Here is a 22,180-nt window from a genome sequence, read left to right on the forward strand (position 1 = left end):
GTCCGGCCTGTAGTGGTAAGCAGTAATGATGTCCAGTTTGTGAACGAATTGTTCTTTTGGACCAGTTCTTTTGTAGTTAACAAGTTGAACCAGTTCATTTGAAACAGTTTGCGTCTTGAGTCAACACTGATCCATAAGTTACTCTCTTAACCTGTCTGTCGAATGTCACTCCAGATCGAAATGAGCCGATATCCAGGAGTAATATTATCCTAGAACTGGTATCTACTTTTGCCAACTCTTCTATGCAATGAACCACTCCAACTAGTTCACAAATCAGACTGAATGCTTGAGTCGCAACAGTCCTTGAGTCAACAGTACAACGAGTCGCTTGTAACAGTTCTCGAGTAAACAGTACAATGAGTCGCTCGTAACAGTTCTCGAGTCAACAGTACAATGAGTCGCTCGTAACAGTTCTCGAGTCAAGAGTACAATGAGTCGCTCGTAACAGTTCTCGAGTCAAGAGTACAATGAGTCGCTCGTAACAGTTCTCGAGTCAACAGTACAATGAGTCGCTCGTAACAGTTCTTGAGTCAACAGTACAACGAGTCGCTCGTAACAGTTCTTGAGTCAACAGTACAATGAGTCGCTCGTAACAGTTCTCGAGTCAACAGTACAATGAGTCGCTCGTAACAGTTCTCGAGTCAAGAGTACAATGAGTCGCTCGTAACAGTTCTCGAGTCAAGAGTACAATGAGTCGCTCGTAACAGTTCTCGAGTCAGCCGTACACTGAACTGAGAACCGACTGTTTCTGAGGTGTTCTGCATACTGTGAATCGAGGAGCTGCTGACAATGAACATGTGAGGGATTAAGGGGTGAAATGTATGTTTCAGGTGTATTTTGCTGAACAACAGAAAATGTAACAAATAGAAGGGAAATCACATCACATCAGAACTGCCGCGATCCATGTGATGAAGCACATGATCACACGTTAAGTCGGCATGTTGTTTCCAAAACGTCCAGTACCCTAGGATCAGTAACATTACGCAGAGATGTTTGAATCAGATTGATGTTGCGTCAGCAGCATGGGAGACCAGAGTTTGAATCCCACATTGAAGTCAGGAAGTAATCACATTTGCATAATAATCAATGACAACCGCGATTCAGAGGTTGCATTTTTACCCCCTATCACTACACTTTTACTCCACTTATGGATAGGTTTATGTTTGGGGTGTGATTGGAGGAGGTACAGTTCATAAATTATGCATTTATCTTCACTGTTTTACATCTTGTACAGCTGGAAACAGCTTGCTTTATAACATGCTTTTGGCAACCCCTGGACATGTCATCCTCAAAATAGAGCTCAACACTTACTGCTTTGGCCACTGGGGCAGTGTATCAAATTTCCGTCGCTATAGACCAGTCTCTGCTTAAGAAAATCAACCTACTCTTTCCGATTTTAATGTGAGATCAGTCTAAATTAACCACATTATGTCCTTTTGCAAATACGTTGCAACAATCATGTAATCTTCCAGTGGGTTTTATCATGATACCCAAGTTGCAGAGTTGTGACTAAGAAGTTGTGTCGGCATGAAAGATGGTGGAAAGCAACTATGCAGTATTTCGGTGCTGTATTTCAATAACATTCATTTGTTAGGCTTTATATGACAGAGCTTACAGTCAACTACTGTAAAGCTAATGACTTTGACCTTATGACCTTTCACGGCTTGCTTTAGGCAAATTAATGCATTATTAGTTACTTCATAGAATGTACAATGCATCAAAAAATAATATAGGTTGCGTAAAAGCGATGCAGATGTATTTACTTATTCTTATCCACTGGTACAAATGATAAAAAGAGCTTTTGCCGTTTCTTCCACATTTTAACCTAATTGCATGACAAATTGTAATAACGACCGCCCTGCACAGATATAGGAGCTTCACAAGTGCATCAGAAGAAGCATTACCCGCCCTACACAGCTACCTTACTTCCCCCAAACTGAAAAACACTTCAGCACTTTTTTGTTTGGCATCCATCCATGGACACATTTGTTTGTGTTTCTGCATGTTTATTTATTTATTTCATGTAAGAGCATCTCCAAGGACTGTCACTAGTAACCCCCACTGTGTCTGTCTTCACTCCGTCACACAAATTTGTATGAAAACATAAAAAAAATAGTTAGTGATCTGAGAGCCAAACAGCTGAATGCCAAAAAAGTCCAGTACTGCCATCCAGGATGTAATTTATTATTATTTTTAATTATTGTTTTAGAAATTATTTTCAAACCACTTTCTCAGTAAAAACACTTGTTATATATTGATTACCTTTGAAGAAAAATCTTGATCCTGTTAGAAAAATGTTCTGTGCTCTGATGAAATGCTGAAGTATAAAGCGATAACTCAGAAAAAAAGATGGAAAAAAGGAGTAAAATTGAAATATGAGATTCTAAAAGCCTAAGAAAAAACAAACAAATAAACAATCGTATTCAAAAAATACTTTTACACTTTGTCTACACTCACTAAGCCTTTTCAAAATCTCTTAAGTAATCAAGACTTTTTACTCACTTGTCTCTGTTGACCTTGTGCATGTGTTGTACAGTCTTGGAATGTTTGGTCTTGCCCGTCTATGAAAATATAGCATTGTACATAACTGTGACAGTTTATGTACGTTATTCTTTTCTTATTGACCTCTAACCACAGCAAAGGGTTAACAAAGACTTCATAACAACAGATTAACTATTTATGTTTGGCAAAATATAATCCATCACTTAATGAGTGAATAGAGACTGCAAACTAAAAAAAAGCTTTTATTTTTTTCTCATGAATCACGTTCAATCTTGTTTTTTTCCAGTAGTGTTACAGTAAATATTTCCTCTTATAAAATAGCCCCTCATTTTTTCGATCATGCTTTTAACCCAACATTTTATAATTGTCAATGTTTTTTCAGCTATACAATTCAGGTCTTATGATGTCAAATGTTTTGGCACAGTTTAAATAAACATGCATAATACTTTTATCCAGATATGGCATATCTTGTTTACAAGATTTAAAAGGTTTGATGAATGCTTCATGCTAAGAATAAACCTTTATTGTTCTTAGTATTTGGAATTTAATGACAGCATGAACTCAAGCTAGCATGGACCCCACAAATGAGTTAAACCTGATAATCCATGTTATCCAGCATATTTTGAGAACGTTCCAAAGAACACCTTGTGAACTTGCAACACTTTATGGTAAGGTTGTAGTTGTTAACATTAACTAAGAATACTTTTACAGCACTTATTAATCTTGGATAATGTTGATTTCAGCATTTACAAATATGTTTTAGTTAATGCATTACGAACTACCATTGAACAATAGTTAAAACTGAACACTAGTTACAATTTTGTTTTATTTTTTATTAAACGAATATGGATTTCTATAAGAACTGTCAATCGATAAAAATGTTTAATCAAACAAATTATGAAATATGCCGGTTAATTAATCGAATCACAATTAATTGCATTTGCCAAAGAAAAGTGCCTAAATAAAAATATTTGTATGTATAATTATACATATATAAAATACATCTCAAATACAATACACATACTCATACACATACAAGAAAAGTCCCTTTTTCAGGACACTGTATTTTAAAGATAATTTTGTAAAAATCCAAATAACTTTATTTGGATCTTTATTTTAAAGGTTTTCTTTATTTTAAAGGGTTTAAACAATGTTTTCCATGCTTGTTCAATGAACCATAAACAATTAATGAACATGCACCTGTGGAACGGTCGTGAAGACACTAAGAGTTAACAACAGACGGTAGGCAATTAAGGTCACAGTTATAAAAACTTAGGACACTAGAGACCTTTCTACTGACTACTAGAGACCTTTCTACTGACTACAAACACCAACAGAAAGATGCCCAGGGTCCCTGCTCATCTCTGTGAACGTGCCTTAGGCATGCTGCATGGAGGCATGAGGACTGCAGATGTGGCCAGGGCAATAAATCGCAGCAATGGCTGTACTGCGAGACGCGCTACAGGGAGACAGGAAGGACAGCTGATTGTCCTAGCAGTGGCAGACCATGTGTAACAACACCTGCACATGATCGATACATCCGAATATCACACATGTGGAACAGGTACAGGATGGCAACAACAACAACTGCCCGAGTTACTCCTGGGGCCTGTTTCAGAAAGGAGGTTCAACCAACTCTGAGTTAAAACTTGAACTCTGAGTTGACTTACCCTGAGATGGGAAACTCTGAGTTTTCAGTTACAGAACAGCTGAAATTAGTTAGTTCTATCAACTCTAAGTTGACTGACTCTTGAGTTAAGTGAGTGCACCACAACTATAAAAAGCCATTATCAATGGAGCGCAGATATTATGAGTCACCATGGCAACAGCGGCAGGAAAAAGTGGTCTGCATATTTCTCACCAGCAGAACTAGAAGTGCTTCTGCAAGCTTATGGAGAGTACGAACACATATTTAAAAAAAAAAAGCAACACGGCAGCAGCGGCAAAGAACAGAGAGTTAGCTTGGGAGAAAATAGCTGCTCGAGTCAATGTGTGAGTTTACATTTTATTTACTGTTATAAAGTGTAGGGTGTAATTAATTATTAAGAAATCTAAATACTGTAATTTATTTAAAGGGGTTACTCTTAATTCTTCTATAATTTAAAGTAAAATCTGATGTAATTGCATTAAATGCTGCATAGACTATAAAACAATTCTCTATAAAACAATAGTGGATTTAACATCACATTTTAAAAGGTATATTTTTAATGTAACCTTCTCCCTCTACACACTTTGGTCAATTCAAGAATAATTCATGCAATTGTATATTGTTTATTTGAAAGCATTAAAAGTGCAGTTTCTTGTCTCTTCTTGTATTGTTCAAGTGATTGAGGTTGATATGGGATTTATAAAGTAATTAGTAAGAAGTAGACCAATACTTTCTAGAGATAGTAATTATTATATTAATCTAATTACACTGTTGAAGATGTCATTTGTAGTTAGTAATTAATAACTATTCTAGAGTACCCAACTGTTAAAATATCAGAGGTGAAACTGGAAGAACAGTATGTATTAAACCTAATTTTAATTTTCATGTAGGTGCAATCCTGCAGGCATTAAAAGAACGTGGCAGCAGCTGAAAATGAAATATAAAAACATAATTCAATCAGGTAAGGCTTGAGCATAACATAGGTGTAGGGTACCTGACTTTACAAACATTTGACATATTAAATAACTAAATAGCATCCAGTCTAGCAGTGCAGCAGCATTTGTGACATTTGGTCTAAATGTTCATTCTCATTTGACTTCTACTCAGCCAACAGAAAGAAGGCAGAGGCTCGTAAAACAGGGGGAGGACCTGCACCACCACCTCTGACAAATGCAGAAGAGATGGCCCTGAGCCTGAATGCTGGAAGGCGAATGGCTGAGTGAATTCCTGGTGGGACTTCATCAAAGTCAGTCACTCCTGAAGATTTAAGTGCCTTCATAAAATGTAAGAGGTCTACCTATGTGTTATTTTCTATATAGGCTATTTGTGATATTTCCATTTATTTTACTTTGGGTTGGGTTTTTCGTTGGTCCCAATAGATTCTGATGGTAATATATGCCTTTTGGAGCCTCCTGTCCCAGCAGAATCCCAGGCAGTTGTAAGTAGCCTACTCAATATACCAGAAATTATGACAAATAGTATTACAAAGTGTACTCAACCAAATGCTCATCTTCACAGGATGATGGGGATGAAGAAACAGTTTCTGCTGCCACAGAGAGGCCTACAGAGGTAATGTTAATATTATGTGTCTACACATCAAACAATCTACACATTTCTTCACATTTTTATGTGGAGTAGCCTATAGAATATAAGTTTATATCCAAGTATAAACTGACATTCTCATCTCTCCACCCGCCCCCCAGAGTGTGGAAGAACAGCAGGAGGAAGGTCCATCGACTTCTGGTGCACAGATGAACACAGTTCAGTGATTTTCAGTAAATGCCACAGTTTAATTATGTAGAATTTGTTTAGAACTACATGATGTAACTCTAATCTACTGTATTTTCAGTTGCCAGTTAAGGAGTTATATAGACTTCATTAAAAATACTGAAAAAACAGCAAAGAACTTATATACTTGGATCGCCAGATCCAAAAGGCAGATCTGGAATTCGAGATTCTGAAACTAAAGCTAGAGGTGAGTGTATGGTCACAGGTTAATTCTAGGAAGTATTGAAACTATATTAAAATCTAACTGTTTTTGAATTTATAGGAAATAAAGAACACCAAATAAATTGTTGTGATTTTGTGTTTATTCATTTCTTTTTTATATTGTGGTTGGTTGTGGTGGAGGATATCATGTGTATTAATCTGAGAAGACATTGCGGCATATGATATCTTGGACTACCCTTCCATCCTGCAAATCTGCAGGATTGATGGGGTCTTCCTCGGGGTCTTGTATTTGTAGGGCAGGGTGTTGCTCCCCTCTAATTATGGCAATATTATGGAGAACAACACATGCCACATTAATGTCGCAGGCCCTTTCAGGAGTTACCCTGAGGTGACGTAGGCACTGGAAACGTGCTTTTAACAGGCCTACGGTCATCTCCACCTGGGCTCTCGTCCTGCAGTGTGCCACATTGAAGCGCTGGTTCAGGTTCTGGGTAAGGGGTAATTAGTGTTGGTCAGCATGTGTACCCCCCATCTCCCAGCAGAAAGCCATCAATCTCTCCTGTAAGAAAGTTCACATTGCTTTAGTGCTGCATAGAAGTGCCCCTGTAAGTGTGTAGTGCATACATTGAAATAAGTGTATAGGACATACATTTACTTACCCCTTTCCAGCCTGTTGCTCAGGGTTGACTCACGATACATTCGTGAGTCATGAACAGAGCCGGGCCACTTGGCCTCCACATTTGTGATGATATGTGCAGCATCAGATGTGATCTTGACAGTGCAAAGAATGAGACATGTTACCGTATTGTGATGTAGTCTTTGACCATTAGAAACAGTAGGCTGTCAGTGTACCTGCACATTAATACTGTGGATGGACCTCCTGTTGACATAGTCAGCTTCATTTTCGGAAGGTGCAATAATGGGAATATGTGTGCCATCAATGCATCCAACCACATTGGGAAATCCTAAAGGGAATTCTAATTATTAGGTTACTTCCAGGGGTCGCAGCAAGATGTTCTTAACTGATCGTCATTTATCAGGTTAGCCTCATTTAAACTGATTTCTACACCACTGAACTGCAATCCTGTGAAACTCCTCTTTGATGGCTCTCATGGGTTTGTGCCCAGGAAACAACACAAAAATTCCCATAAAGCACTTAAGAGCGAGGCACACTTTCCTTACCGCTCTGCAAACAGCAGCCTTACTAATGTGTTCTGCATCCCCAATGTTATACAGAAAACTACCATTTGCAAAGAAACGTAAAGCAACGCAAAGAATCTGCTCGGATGTAAGAGCACAGCCACGATGGCTGACGTTACTGATGTAAGGATGGATGAGATTATGGATGTATCTAATTGACTGTAAAGAAAAACGGTACCGCTCAAATAAAAATGCACAGGGATACGACAAAAAATCCACTCTGGGCCTCAAAATACTCTCCCGACGTAAATGTAACTCCCTACGAATTAATGCAGCCTATTCATCTACAGGATCATCCATAAAAGGACATGCCATTTCATTCACTTTGATGCTCTCTGCGTGACGGAAATATGTGCAATGAATGAATGTACCGAAAGAATGAATGAGCTGTTAAAACACAGCTTCCTCTTTAAAAAAGGGGAGGAGACCTCCGGGTTTACCGAAGAAAACCTGCTCCCGACCAGGTTAGGTTCACAGAGTAAGTTACTATGGTAACTGACTCGGAGTATAAGTTACCTCTCTTTCAGAAATGGGCTTGACTTACTCTGCTTTCTTGGGTTTGACATACCTTCCATTCTGAAACAGGCCCCTGGTATGCACAATCCCTCCATCAGAGCTCAGACTGTCTGCAATAGGCTGAGAGAGGCTGGACTGAGGGCTTGTAGGCTTGTTGTAAGGCAGGTCCTTACCAATCATCACCGGCAACCACGTCGCCTATGGGCACAAACCCACCTTCACTGGACCAGACAGAACTGGCAAAAAGTGCTCTTCACTGATGAGTCACGGTTTTGTCTCACCAGGGGTGACGGTTGGACTTGCGTGTATCGAAGGAAAGTGTGTTACACCGAGGCCTTTACTCTGGAACTGGATCAATTTGGATGTGGAGTGTCCGTCATGGTCTGGGACCAAAATAAAAGCAGTTGAAAGGGAGAGGACATTTCTTTTTTGCAGAGTTTATTAAAGGGATAGTTCACCCAAAAATGACAATTCTCACATTTACTCCCCCTCATGCCATCCCAGATGTGTATAACTTACTTTCTTTACAAACAAATATTTTTAAACACAAACAAATATTTTTAGAAGGATATTTCAACTCACAATGCATGTGAATGGTGGAAAGAACTTTGAAGCTCCAAAAAGCATATAAAGGCAGCATGAAAGTAATCCATATGACTCCAGTAGTTTAATCCATATCTAAATTGATATGACAGTTGTGGGTTACAAATAGATCAATATTCAAGTCTTTTTTAATTTTTTTTTTTTTTTTTTACTATTTGCATTCTTTATGCATATCGCCACCTACTAGGCAGGGAGGAGAATTTAGAGTAAAAAAGGACTTAAATATTGACCTGTTTCTCACCCACACCCATCTTATCACTTATGCTGCCGTTATTCTGGCCACCATTCACTTGCATTGTGAGCTGAAATATCCTTATGAAAATCTTTGTGTTCAGCAGAATTAAGAAAGACATACACATCTGGAAAGGCATGTGGGTGAGTAAATGATAGTTTTCATTTTTGGTTGAGCTTACCCTTTAAAGCATTACTTGGGCAATACAAAAAGTGGCTTTTATGAAAATAAACAATATATTGTCTTATCATTAAACATAAGCCTTTTACTGGCCTAGAGTTCTCAGCAGTCCATTTTGCTATTGAATCCATCAATCGGTCCGAGTTAGACTTATAAGGGCCTTTTTAAGAATGCACACATGTATTAGACGGATGCTTTTAGATCATCTGACTTTGGTTGTTTACTGTCAGCTGACAGTTTGTTGCCTGTACAGCTGTGCATTGCTCAGATGTTAGGAATATTCCTTATTACGGTTTTTAACTGTTATTATTTGTGTAATAGATTGCCTGATTTAACAAGTTAAATCGACAGCCCGAATTCCTTTACATGACTGCAGTATGGGTTAATAAGAACATATTGGCAGAACAGGCTAAGAGAGGATCAGCGACTGTAAACTAGTGCAAAATACACAATCAGCTCCATTAATGAGTAATGTCTTCCTGGGACCATGGAAACCCAATTCTGTCTTCCTGTCTCTATGAGTGGGGTATTACTATATACTTTGAGCATAACGTGTTTTGTAATGCACTGTGTATATTCCTTTGTCAAACCTCAATTCACAGAATTGTGCAGAATTTCTGAAAAACTACACTCATTCCACATATATCTCAGTGAAACCTTTGGAAAAATAAAAATAAATGACTGCCTGACAGCAATGTGACAGAGCTTCACCTCTCTCTCTCCCCATCTCTCGCTTTATTATTTCAGCATTAGTGAAGAGGCTCTAATTGCATCCATCACCCTTGAGCTCTGGACTAAATTAAGCTTAATTATGTTTTTTATTTGTACCTTGTCAATTGCATGGCAGGCTGTTAATTCTAACATTGGTTCAGTCAAGAGTTCAATGTAAATTGTGTGTAGAATGGCATCTTCACAAGTTAGCACCGCACCATATCGTGGATTTGATAAGGTGCATGAATGCAAAGGATGCGTAGGATTTTCTGCAACAATGGACAATTATAGGCTAATACACAATGATCTCAAGGGCAGTTTGAGGTTATTTTCTATTTAATTGACCATGTTTTTTCTTTGTAATGAAATGCAAGGTCCTTCATTGAAACCCCACCTAATAACGAGATTAAGATAATAAGGCATTCAAATTACTCTTAATACAAAAGGTATTACAATAAATACACAAAACATACATATACAGTACAAAAGACATTTGTTTATTTAAAAGAACTTGCATACATTTATTTTTTTCTTTCAACATTCTTGATCTGAAGTCAAGTTTTAAGAGACTACTCGCAGAAGAAAATCAAGTAGGTATAGCTGCAGGCCAGAGACCACCAAATGGGGCAGGATCTCAAAAAAAAGGGCAGGGTTACTCCAAAAAGTGGTTGCACCAATGTCAAAAGTAGGTGTCACTTCCACTCACAGTTAAAATTAGCTCACCCAAAAATTTTAATTCTCTCATGATTTACTTACCCTTAAGCCATCCCATATGTGTATGTCTTTCCTTCAGCAGAACTGAAAGGAATAGTTTTATAAGCACATTTCAGCTCTGTATGTCCAAACAATGCAAGTGAATGGGTGCAATCAGGCTGTTGGACAGTCCAAAAGGCATATTTAGGCAGCATAAAAGTAATCCACATGACTCCAGTCGATAATTAAAATGTTTTTAACTTTAAATCATTACTTTCGGCCAGTGCTGGGATGCTGTTTGAAATGACCTAACTCACTTGACGTTTGTTCCTCTGTTGTAAACAAAGTGTGATCTTCCGACTTCTTGCGTAAACGTGCCATCACGCTTACGTCACGCAACAGCTCCGTGATGCATCAATTGCTAGCAAGACTTTTTTTTTATTTATTTTTTTTACATAAACCTATTGATTTACTTCAGAATACATTGATCGACTGGAATCGTGTGGATTACTTTTATGTTGCCTGAAAGTGCACACAGAAGATATAAACTTTCTGTTTCACATTTTTGCCATAAATTTGTTGCTGTGCTATGGCAACACCATTCAAAATATCAAAATATGTTCAGAATTTAGAAATGTCTTGGCATGATGTTGTACACATTTGGTGCCCAGTCCTAGGACATGGGTAGGGAACCTTTTTTCACTAAGGAGACCATTTAAAAATGTTTGGTTGTGCCAAAATTTCCAAATCATGTCAAATAAACTGAATTTACCATAGGTGGACTCCAATCAAGTTTTAGAAACATCAAGGATTATCAGTGGGAACAGGATGCACCTGAGCTCAATTTTGAGTGTCACGGCAAAGGCTGTGAATGCTTATGTACGTGTGCTTATGTACGTTTTTTTTTATTTTTAATACATTTGCAAAGATTTCAAACAAACTACTAAGTTGTCATTATGGGGTATTGTTTGTAGAATTGAGGAAAATAATGAATTTAATCCATTTTGGAATAAGGCTGTAACATAACACAATGTGGAAAAAGTGAAGCGCTGTGAATACTTTCCAGATGCACTGTATAATACAATTGCCCTTAGATTTTAATTTTGTCTTTGGAGCAAACAGGAGCATCTGGTTAGAGGACCTCAGAGTTCTAGTTGTTTGATGAGGATATAGGCCTAATAGATTAACAATATATCGAGGTGCTACACCTGGAAAGGCCTTGAATACAAGCAGAAGAATCTTAAAACTGTATCCTAAAATTGACTGGCAGCCAATGTAAAGACACCAGAAGTGGGGTTATATTTTCTCTCTTTGTGCCTATCAAAAGCATGGCCACTGCATTTTGAACAAGCTGAAGACGGGAGTGATGAAACTGAGATATGCCCATGTATAATGAATTACAATAGTCAATATGTGAAAATATAAAAGTATAACGGTTTCAAGATCTTTGACAGATAGCATCACCTTTAGTTTAGAGATAGATCTAAATTGGGAAAAAAAATGGTTAACGATACTTTTTATTTGCTTGTCAAATTTCAATGCCGAATCAAAGATGACACAAGAGGTTTTTAACCTGGTCAGATACATTTATTAAGACATAGGTTAGTCTATTAGTGATCACATTGGTGGCTGGAGAAGAACCAAAAACAATGCATTCCATTTTATCACTGTTCAACTCAGGGCTGGATTGGTAATCTGGCATACTGGGCATTTTCCTGGTGGGCCGATGCACTTTGGGGTGTCCATCGGGAGAAACGGTGAAATGGGCCACAATAAGCTGAAATAAGCTACCATGTTATGTAGAACTGGCAACAAAAAGGCACCAAGATATGCCGAATGGGGCAGCAATATGCAGAACAACCCACCCACCCACCCATCATCATTTGGGCCAGTTACTATGTAACATCCCATGCCATTTTCGCGTCCCAGTCCACCCCTGGTTAAGCTGAGAAAGTTACTTGCCAACCAAGACTTAACCTCATCAAGGCAATGTGTTAGAGAACAAAAGGACTGAGAATTATCTGTTTTGAAAGTAATGCACAACTGGGTGTCATCAGCATATAAATGATACGCAATATTATATATACTGGCAGCCAAATGTTTGGGATAATGTACAGATTTTGGTCTTATGGAAAGTAATTGGAACTTTTATTCACCAAAGTGGCATTCAACTGATCACAATGTATAGTCTGGACATTAATAATGTGAAAAATTACTACTACAATTAAAAAAAAAAAAATAAATATGTTCAGAACTTCTACTTCAAAGAGTTCTCATCCAAAAATTCTCCACATGCAGCAATTGCAGATTCTTTGCAGTTAGTTTGTCCAGATACTCATGTGACATTTCACGCTACACTTCCTGTAGCACTTGACATAGCTGTGGCTGTCTTGTCAGGCACTTCATACACACATTACCATCTAGCTGATCCCATCAAAGCTCAATGGGGTTAAGATCCATAACACTATTCCAATTATCTGTTGTCCAATGTCTGTGTTTCTTTGCCCACTCTAACCTTTCTTTTTGATTTTCTGGTTCAAAAGTGCCTTGTCTGCAATTCTTCCAATAGGCCTGCACTCCTGAGTCTTTTTTCTGTTGTACATGAAACTGGTGTTGAGCGGTTAGAATTCAATGAAGCTGTCAGCTGAGGACATGTGAGACGTCTATTTCACAAACTAGAGTCTCTGATGTACTTATCCTCTTGTTGAGTTGTACATCTGGCCTTCCACATCTCTTTCTGTCCTTGTTAGAGCCATTTGTCCTTTGAAATTGCCAAAAAACTGAAGAAATCATACAAAGGCATACACTACAGTCTTCAAAAACAAAGCATTGTATAAATTCTATACTTTGTGATCAGCTGAATGCCACTTTTGTGAATAAAAATACCACTTTTCTTCCAAAACAGCAAAATCTGTACATTATTTCAAACTTTTGGCCGCCAGTGTATTTTCCAAAAATTGAACCTAATGGGCACATGTATAAAGAAAATAGAATTGGACCGAAAATAGATCCTTGTGGAACACCACAACATATTGATGTTGATGAGGAAAACCGGTTTCCAATGCAGACGGAGAAGGATCTATCGCTTAAAAATGATTTAAACCACTTCAAGAATGTACCCTTGATACCCACCTCTGCTTCCAGGTACTGTAATATAATCTCATGATCAATAGTATCAAAAGTAGCTGTTAGACTGAGCAGGATAAGAACTACAGTATTCCACAAGTCGACAGATATCATTATGTCGTTAGATACCTTTATCAGAGTGGTCTTTGTGCTGTGATAGGTCCTAAACCCAGATTGAAATGTGTCTATAAAATCATTCACAGATAAAAACAGAAGAAATTGAGATAGAACTACCTTTTCTAACATTTTTGATAAAAACTTTGAAATAGGCCGATAATTTTTTAAAACATAAGGCTCTAAATTCTTTTTTTTTTTTTTTTTAATATGAGAGGCTGTACTACTGCATGTTTAAAACTAGTTGGAACAATACCATTAAGCTATTATTTATAAGAGACTGAATTCTATGACCTAATTGGCTTACAGGTTTTAACAGCAGCAGAGGAGGAATAGAATCAAAGGGACTGGTGGCAAGTCTCATATAGTAATTATATTTACCAACTGAGTAAAACTGCAATACTACCGTTAGCTTAGCAGGTTTTGACTGTCACCAGAGATGTCTCAGGCAATCCATGTCTCAGAATACAATTATCAAAAGAGTATAATTTGGACTGGTGGTGGCGCAGTGGGCTAAAGCACATAACTGTTAAGCAGAAGGTCATTGGTTCGAACCACACAGCCACCACCATTGTGTCCTTGAACAAGGCACTTAACTCCAGGTTGCTCCGGGGGGATTGTACCTGTAATAAGTGCACTGTAAGTCGCTTTGGATAAAAGCTTCTGCTAAATGTAAATGTAAATAATGTACCATGTTTTGAACACCCACTACTGTGCTAACGTTTGTTAAACACTTTAATATCATGAAATCCATTTCATTTTAAATATAACAAATTCTCACAAAATCCATATTTAACAGTTTAATTAAATGTTACCATTAAATTCAATAAAACTTTAAACGAAAATAGAGCAGTTATCAGTAATTTTCAACATGCCATTGCATTATTTTATTATATGAAGTGTTACAGATATCAAAATACAACTGTCAAATAAAGTGTTGCACAAAGAGCTTAAAGAGGCCCTTTTATGCCTTGGGGATTTTACCCTTTAATATAGCCGTTTGGGCATGTAAAAGGTCTGCAAAGTTACAAAGCCCACGCAAGTGATTTTCTACCACAGAAAACACTGCTCAAGAACTTCAGGAAATGGCTGGATTGTAGTCCAACCATTTATTCCGTAAAGTATCTATGTCACTATGTAACACATTTGCATAATGCCCGCCTAAAGGCTACTTTATCAGAGCGTTTGAGCCAGAGGATAAAAGTAGGTATAGCAGAAATGAACAGCATGAAAAAAAAAAAAAAAAACATTTTTGAACATTAAAGCATGTAAACCTATTCTAGTAGACTCCCAAAATAAAATCATGAACCTGTAAATTAACATAATATGGGCTTTTTAATATAATACAAGTATTATTTTATTATAACATTAAATACATAACTATAGAGTAGTGATATATTTGACATTTTTGTCTAGTTAAATGGATCTCTTATTTTGATGATTTACCCAGCAATGTCATTATCACAACTGAGGAAATGCAGATTGCTGGTGACTACAAGTGAATTTGTAGTAATTGTGAAAATGATAAAAGGCAGCGATTTAATCGACTAATTGTATGCACACATTCAGATAATATATTTATTTAAATTGCTGCCTTTGCTGTATAATTATAACACTAAGACATATTGTGAATTTATTTGCGCACTGTAAGCTTACGCAATGACATTCATACGCAGGGTTGGGGAGAAACGGAATACATGTAACGGGATTACATATTTAAAATACAAAATATTAGTAACTGTATTCCACTAGTTACATTTTAAATAATTGGTAATTAGAATACAGTTACATTCAAAAGTATTTTGATTACTGAATAGATTACTTAGTCGGTGTAGTTATGGATGAATGTATTGGCAAATAAACATTTATAGCACATTTTATTAATGTCAGCAAATGCTGCATTGTTGTGAATGGCAAAAATGTTCTAACTGATGTTTTCATTTTGAGCATGTGTAGCTTATGGTCAAATGCAATCACATGCAAGCTAACACAAACTTTAGATTATACAAGTACTAAATTACATCAGATTAAAGCAAGGAGTCTGACATGCAGTGTTGGATTACAGGCTCTGCACAGAGATCTGCAGGTGCACTTGTTATGATACTAAAGAGCTAACTAAGCTTTTAATTGGAAGAAAATAAATAAACTTGATGAAAAAAAAATAAATAACACCTTTGATACATTGGGAGTCTATAGGCATTACAAGTAATACATATTTCCATTGAAAACTTTGGGTTAATGTTTAACTTAATTGATTTGTCTTCTAAACCTTCTAAAACACATTTAAAACAGTGACGAATATTACTCACGCACAGCAGCACCAGATAAAGATGCAGTTCTCTTGTCCATGTGTACAAAGTATTGTTAAGTTTAAAAAGTGTGCTTTTAAGATACAGGCTAATTAGTCATTATAGGCCACACCCCAAAATTTATTTTTCTTATATCTTCGGAACGTTTTTACATGTCAGAATTATTTTAACAACTTGTTGTCAGGAGTGTCTGTAGATTATGTCTTCTAGGTTTTGTGTGAATCGGACAAACAGCCTGGGACGAGTTAAAAAAGTATGTTTTTCAAAACAAATCATAGAAAACTTTTTTGTGGAAATGAAAATTCATATGACCATATTATTTTGTGGCACTGATGGATTCTGAAAAGCTTTAGAATTTTATTCTAGCCTATACTGTTCCGGAGATATTAGCAAAAAGGCAAATTATCTAATTATAGCACACTGTGTGGCCGATTGTCCAAAAAATTTATGTACTGCTTCATGTAGATACCCTGCTTGTGTGTTTCATAAGCACTGGCCATTCCCAATATGAGTTATTAGATGCTGAAATTTGATTGGCCATCTGCGGCCATATTTGTTGATCTGTTGAATCGATTTTTTTAAGAATATGGTAGCACTTGAACCAAAGAAGATGCCTATTTAATTTGAACTTTATCACTCAAACAGCTGCAAAGTTATGACAGTTTTTTGTTTTAGTGCCACTGGTGGAAAAACTGTATGAAATTTTACATACATCTTCAGAATGTCCTGCTGACTATATATACCAAGTTTGGATATGTTTGGAGTTTGTGTTGTGTAGATATTGATCAATTACTCAAATAATGTTAAACTGAAGGAATTTTATCATTAATATCTTCAAAAAAAAAATGTACTTATTGAAATACTCTGAAGGGTCTGTAGATGTATAGCAAATTTTGTGCCGATCGGACTAATGGTCTAAGAGGAGTTCGAAAAAGTACTTACCTACTTCTTGTGTTTTTGCATATCGTAGCTAATGTCAATCAAATGTTCAAACTTTTTTTAATAATTATTGATTTTGAGACTCCATAGAATTGCCTAGGAACGGCCTAGGACTTGGTCGTATAAGTATGTTTTGCAAAACATCCAAGATGGCAGAAAATTTTTAATGGCGGAAATGAAATTGGAGACAATTTGTTGTTAAAAAAAAAAATCTGATTCCATTGACATAAGACACTTGACAAATGGTTAAAAAGTTATGGACATTTTTCTAAATGTCTTTGTTTTGCTATCAAATATTCCTGTGGCCTGGGTAGCTCAGCAAGTATTGATGCTGACTACCAACCCTGGAGTCACAAGTTTGAATCCAGGGCATGCTGAGTGACTCCAGCCAGGTCTCCTAAGCAACCAAATTGGCCTGGTTGCTAGGGAGGGTAGAGTCACATGGGGTAACCTCCTTGTGGTCACGATTAGTGGTTCTCATTCTCAATGTGTACTTGGTAAGTTGTGCATAGATTGCGGAGAGTAGCATGAGCCTCCACATGCTGGGAGTCTCCACGTTGCCATGCACAATGAGCCACGTGATAAGATGTGCTGATTGACAGTCTCAGAAGCGGAGGCAACTGAGACTTGTCCTCTGCCATCCAGATTGAGGTGAGTAACCGTGCCACCACGAGGACCTACTACGTAGTGGGAATTGGGCATTCCAATTTGGGAGAAAGGGGTATAATAAAATATATCAAATATTCCTTTACTATTTTATCTCAGCAGTGTCTTGAAGCAATTCATGTAAACAAAAGAGGGCTATTTCAAAGTCTGTTAAAAGTGCCATACTTTTTGCTGCCAGTTGGTGGCACTATGACCGTGAACCATAATAGCCACATCTATGTGATCAGGCCTTTTACCAAACAGCTGAATTTTCATCAAAATCACACAATGTGCACAGATGATATAAGGCACTTCCTGTTTCACATTTTTCGCATTAAATCTATTGCTTCGCCATGGCAACACAGTTCAACATATCAAAAATCAGTTTGCAATATAGCATCTACAATGTCTTGGCATGATGTTGTACAAATTTGGTTCCAGTCACATGAATCCCATAGGAGGAGTATTTAAAAGTTCAGAGACTTGTCTGAAATTACATAGTCAGAAATGTCTGACTTCCTGTTGGACAGAGCTAATGACTGTATGAAAGTATGACATTTGTTTGGCTTCATAAGAACTATATATATATACCAAGTTTGGTGACTCTAGGTGAAATGGGGGTGATACAGAGACCCTGTTACATGCCATTATAAAGGAGGTACTACAGATATTTATGGTCTACATTTCGTAAGTTGTTTTTGAAGTTTTGTATTTATGTATTTTAATGATTTTTTTATTTAATGTACAGGTACATACATTCTTAATTAAATGGGGGATAGAGTATTGAATGGGCTTGGATTTACATTACACTTTTAAAGAAAAAGACGGACAAGTCTAAATAATATTTTGTGATAATAAATAAAATGCCACAAATGCTGTCGATTAAGCTTAATTGTATTTAACATAGAATATTCCTTTAATTAAAATAGACATGCCTCAAACCTCTAAGCTGCCAGCCTCTGATTAAACTGGATTTTAATTTGCCCCAATATGTTTTAAGGGTTGTGTTTTTGTTTGTTTTTTCCAGAAGAGAATTTTGTAGGATTAAAGTAAAAGTAAAAACAAAACGTGTGCATACATTAAATTAAATGAAAAAGTCTGGTATGAACATAATGAAATACAAAGACACTGAATTAACATTCCTGGGGTTAGTAGATTTATCTGTTTATCTCATTCTCCACAGCATGTACTACCTCTTGGCCAATGATATTGATTACATGATGCATGATGGGCGCTTTTTTTGTGGCCGAAATTAAATACAAAGCAGTACCAAAAAGCATGTTGACTACTTGAACATAAATTTTGCTCTCCTTTCTTTCTGGCCAGCAAATTTCTCAATGACTCTCTGATTAAAGTCAGTCATCTCAGTAACAAGTCTCTTTCCCATGGAGAGCAATGCCAGTACATTCAGCTTCTCCTGGGTCATGGTGTTTCTGAGAAACGTTTTTATTCTTATCAAGGTTGAGAAGCACCTCTCAGCTTCAGCCGTGGTCATGGGTGTGGTAATGAGAACTTTTAGGAGAGTCACAGTTTAGGAAAAGACTTCTTCGAGATTATTCTCCATAAACTTTGATTTGATTTGATTTGAAACAGCTGGAATAGGTCCACAGCACAATGGCAGGCTTTGAATTCTTCCTTGCTATAGATGAGACTGAGCTCTGTCTTCAGCTTGCTTCCACTGAGCATCGGGTATGCTTTCATGGTGCTGCTCAATGCATCTTCAGGAAAGGTATCCTTGTACTCATCAAACCTGTCCCCCTGCAACAAGGTGGCACAGACAAGGTGGTCTGTGAAGGAGAACGCTCCCTAGTGTGTCCCAGGATGGTGTCACAGACCTATAGAGTTAATTAAATATATATATGTATAAATGTAAGGTAGTAACCTGGAGTAGGCCACTAGTTGTCACAGTTGCAATGACTTTCAAAATAAAAATAGAGCCATTTGAGTTTTTGTCCCATACAAGACAGTAGTTTTTGGTGGCTATATATTTCATTTAATCATTTATTTTTATGTTGCCAATTTATTATTTTTGGGATGCTGTTGTATAATATTAAAATTATAATTTTTGTAAGGATTTATACCAAACAAAAAAGTTTTCTTGAGTCTGTAGACTATGATATGTGGGCAGGACATCTCTGCAGCACAGCAATAATGTAAATTGGTAATTTGACTAATTCCTATAACAAACTCACCTCTGCTGCGATTCTTTCGCGCTCTACTGGACTGAGCGCCCAGCGCATCTGTATTGGACAAGAACCACTGCTTTGCTCACCAATGTTTTTTTTTTTTTTTTTTCTTTTTAGCGAACGCCTTGTGAAAGGTTTTTTTTGTAAATCAATGACAGAGTTTGGTTTAGCTGCTGCCATTATCTCTGCGAAAGTGATCATCCTAGCAAAGTTTTGGCGGAGTCGCCTGCATAGAGCATAGAGCATTAAGTTGAATGACAGGTAACGAGAACCAATCAGATTGGATAAAATAACATGTATCAAATTCTGATTCACCAGGGACGCTGCGACCTGCGCCCGGAGGAGAATCTTTAAGAAACCAATTAGAGACCAGCTTCAGGTCACATGCTCGCCCATTAAACCGCATGAAACATATTGAAAAACATAGAAAATAGTTAACCGATTAAAGCCAGTTTTTATTAAATGCTGAGGCTCTTACTACCAGCCTGCAGATTGTACGAGTAAACTATTTAATTTTTTTTATTTTTATTTCCATTTTTATATAATTTTTGTATTCATGTATATTTCTGGAATTTTGATGGGGGCGGCGCCCCAGCGCCCTCTATTGACAAGCCGTCACTGCCCCTCATATACAGCTCCAAGGTAGAAATATATTAATTTACAAACTATTTATCACAATAACCAGCATTGTAAATGCAGTCTTGGCTCATAGGAGACGAGAGAAATAAATAGTTCAAAATAAGATTTTAATTCTCTCTCGTCTTGCTAATGTGCTAATGTGGACATCATGTTAGTACATATTCCATTTCCTCACTCCCCTGTTGGGATCAGTACAAACACAGCCCACAGTTACCCTACATACCCCATCTCAAGACTTGTTCAAAAGCATCACAGAGTTGACCCATGCCTTCATTTTTCTAAAATAAGTTTACTTATAGGCATTAGAACAACCTGAAAAAAACAACGGCTTTGCTCATAATATTGTTTTAAATTCCAGAATGGAGAGAATACCCTTCAAATCATAGATATACACAAACCTCATAAAAAAAAACACTTGTCTTTAATGGAAAGCACAATTTCACCATTCTGTGTATTATGGTCCAAACTTTCAACCTCCAAACAGGACATAAAAGCAGCATAAATGTAAACCATATAACTCGACTAGTATATTCCATCTTCTGAAGCGATTTGATAAGTTTTGAGTGAGAAAGCGGCCATGTTGTTTCCAACATATGTATGTAAGTTCACATCACCACAGGTGCACTTTTGCATCATGAGTCGATGATTAACTCTGGAGTAGCCACTTTTTGTTCTGGAAAGCTCAGGCAGTCTTTGTGGGCTTTTAGAGGGGTAGAGAGAGAGAGATAGTGGGGTAGATAAAAAGAGAGTAGGATAGAGATGAATAGATTCATATCTCCCAAAGCTTACTTCTTAAGCATCAATGGTAGATTTTTATTTATAAACATAAGTATCACCTTATTTTTGGCAGACAGTATATTACAATACAGTATTCCCTGCTGTGCTAAAAAGTCGCTCGCTATCTACACAGAGGTAGGCTCATGCTGCTTGTGCGAGAGCAGGAAATGGCTTTTATTGTCCTGCCAAAAAACAAGCGGCTGTCCGCTCCATGGGATAACTGGCTCCGATAGGTTAGAGGTTCATCTGCGATGATGTTGAGCTGCTGATGTCACCGCCATTATGCTTCCCAGCTTCATCCATCAACTCAGCATACATAGCATGCAAGAAGCCAGCTCATGGTGCTTTCTCTGGGGGCTCTGAGCTGCTCGCTGCCAAACTTGCCTCACCATTCTGCTGCTCCAGTCCAGTGGCCAGGACATCAGAAAGCAGACCACGTATCTGGGGCTTGAGTTCGTCTGGGAAATATCTGTCTTTAGAGCTTTTTATTAACCAGAAATACAAAACATGAATTTATTTTTTAAAAATCAGAATCAGAAATACTTTATTGATACCCAAGGGGAAATTGGGTTAAGTTACAGTTGCTCCATTCTATAAAAGAAATATGTAACAGCATAGAGAAAAAAGAAACCCCTTTACACTGGTGCTGAAATCCGGGAAGGAGGAGGCGAGAACCGGATTGACAATATAAATAATAGTTTAATATAAAACTGAAACATAAAGACAAACACACAAAGGTGTCGGACAGCTGTCCATAAATCTTTCTCTCTGTCCCACTGCAGTCTCCAGTTGGCCTTTATCCCTCTCTGAGGCTTGATTTGCTTGATTAGGGGCCGCGACCCGGCCCTGTCCTGCCACACTCCTTTTATCAATCATTTAGGCCAAGCTAGATTTTCTTGCAATATGAATTGGGCAGCCTACTAGAGTTGTCAAAAATATAGATTTTTCAATTTATATCGATTCTGAATTGAAACAATTTAAATTCTTATTTGCCTGCCCTTTAATTCATAAAGCTGGACACACACACACACACACACACACACACACACACACACACACACACACACACACACACAGAGGAAAATTAAGAATGTGTGAATGAAGTTTTCTCACCTCGTATCGAGCACTGAAGCGATGGTATACAGGCGCTCAGATTCAATGTTGCTGAATCTGTTCTGGACTGCTTCCAACAACATGGCTTTCAAAGTTT

The sequence above is a fragment of the Xyrauchen texanus genome, chromosome 28 (genome assembly GCF_025860055.1).
Source record: "Xyrauchen texanus isolate HMW12.3.18 chromosome 28, RBS_HiC_50CHRs, whole genome shotgun sequence".
NCBI lineage: Eukaryota > Metazoa > Chordata > Actinopteri > Cypriniformes > Catostomidae > Xyrauchen > Xyrauchen texanus.